This window comes from Macrobrachium rosenbergii, chromosome 3 (genome assembly GCF_040412425.1).
Source record: "Macrobrachium rosenbergii isolate ZJJX-2024 chromosome 3, ASM4041242v1, whole genome shotgun sequence".
Taxonomy (NCBI): Eukaryota; Metazoa; Arthropoda; class Malacostraca; order Decapoda; family Palaemonidae; genus Macrobrachium; species Macrobrachium rosenbergii.
In genome coordinates this window covers 62,114,999-62,117,113 of record NC_089743.1, presented here as the reverse complement: position 1 = coordinate 62,117,113, position 2,115 = coordinate 62,114,999, and the positions used below count along the sequence as shown (strand labels likewise).

Below are 2,115 nucleotides of genomic sequence, written 5' to 3'. Positions count from 1 at the left end.
ACGAGGAGCTAGAATGTTCATGTTGAAAAAAAGATTAAATTCTTAGTTTTATCCATTTTACCGAAGATGCTCTCAGACATCTCTTCCTAAGGAAGAAAGAAAGAAGGAAAATGTTGATATCGTCGCATCTTTGTTCAAATATATCAAAGTGAATAGGAAATAGTATATATATATATATATATATATATATATATATATATATATATATATATATATATATATATATATATATATATATATATATATATATATATATATATATATATATATATATATATATAATGGGCATTCGACTTAGGAGTAGATATTCACCATTTTTTTCTCTCAAGCGTTTTCAGAACTAATGATGTTGACGTATCCTGATGTAAAGTTAAAGTTAGAATCATATTTGTGCTTCCAACTGAGCTAGTAAGACTAACTTATGATTAATGATAACAGTTATGATAAATATAATAATCACGTGTGCAGTGCATAATTCGCTTCTCTTTTTTTGTCTTCTGTAACGTAAAGTTTCGAATATACACTTAGTGAAAGATTAATGAATCTTTCTATGGACTTGTTCATTTTTTTTATTCATTAAGAGGAATCGCGCCGTTGCTATGGAGATTGTCCTATAGTGATAGAAATGTATTTTGAAGAACTTGAGAGAGAACTGTGTCTTTGATATCCATATTGGATTTTGGGCTCTGACGAACGTGAAAATAAGAATTCGTATTTGACTGTGCTGCGAGGTATTGCAGAGGAATTTAACTTTTAGATGAAACGGGGCTTAATTATAATCATGTCATTAAGTGATACGTTTCTTCATACTCCGCATAAAAAAACCACGCTAGCAATGCTTCTTAACTTTCGTTTTTTTACAAATCAATAAATTCCTTTGGCTTAGAAATCTAAGAGTAAATAATAAATACTTATTGGCAGACGGCAATCACTAAATTTATGCCGTATTAACTAGTGTTTCTTGAAGCTTAGTACCTTAGATACTCTATGGTGTGAAGGCAATGAAATTAGTTTTCAGATGCAAAACGATGTTCGGGACAAATTGGAAATTTTGTGCCTACGACAGCGGCATTGTTTAACATATTAAAGCTTTCTGAGGTTATGCAAAGTCCCACATCCAATATAATTTAGTTCAACAATATATTCAGCAATGGAAAGTCTTTGCCATCCACTGGAAGAGAGAAACCACTTAAATCCTTGTAAGATAACTTTATTTCACTTTGGTGCGTCTGATAACCCGGAAACGTTTTGTGAATTATAAAGCTCCCCTTCCAAGGCCAGGTCTTCTGAGTCAGTCCCAAGAGCCCCGATATGTCGGTTTAAATTTTTGTGCTGCCTGCAAAGAAAAAAAGTAAAGATCGATAGTATCCCACGCAACGTCACAGGCACTTTTACAGACCTTGTATAGTTTTTTTTTTCTTAGGTGTGGCCTATTGATTGACGATCGGCAGAAGAATCAAATGACTTTGCTTGCGTGCTTTGCTAGGTCATACTTTCATAAGAGTGTCCCAGGGGAGCGTATGCTATTGAGTATCTTAATTTTTATCCTCTGTTTACCTCTTGAATGACAAGTGCTAATTAAGATGTCGACTGTAGTAATGCTGACTCCCATATCAACGCAAAATCCTTTTCACTTGTTAAAAGATTCTTGACGTTGGGTTGAAATTATAAGATTCAATTAACCTTCATTTAGTTTAATATTGCATCAAAACAAATCCCTTGTTATTGATGAGATGCTTTTTAGACATCGTACTGAAAAAGATACATTCGCAATTTGCTCGTCTTTTTCAGGCAAGTTTTCATGCTAAGTGATCAGTTGTGTAAAAAGTGATCTTCTCTACGTGTAAAAAAGGGAAAAAAATAAAAAAAAAGAACAACCATTTTAAAGTATATATTTTCTGCAACAAATCTGCAATGTCAGGAGTTGAATGTGTACAGTCGATAATAGGCAAACACTGAAAGTCAGTGGATTGCCAACCAAAATTTAATTAGATTGCCATCGTCGTAGGTAACTGAGGTTAAGTATACCTTAGTTTAACCAGACCACTGAGCTCATTAACAGCTCTCCTAGAGAGGGCTGGTCCGAGGGATTAGATTTATTTTACGTGACTAAGA

At 33.3% G+C, this 2,115-nt stretch overlaps 1 protein-coding gene across 1 annotated transcript in view; it reads left to right on the top strand.

The window, feature by feature from the left end:
- Positions 1–148, top strand: part of LOC136856356 (tubulin beta-1 chain-like) — a 71,268-nt gene extending 71,120 nt beyond the window's left edge. The window contains exon 10 of the mRNA XM_067134149.1: positions 1–148. This exon is cut by the window's left edge and continues 718 nt beyond it. The gene's annotated coding sequence lies outside the window, so the exon portion shown is untranslated.
- The last annotated feature ends 1,967 nt before the right edge of the window (positions 149–2,115 follow it).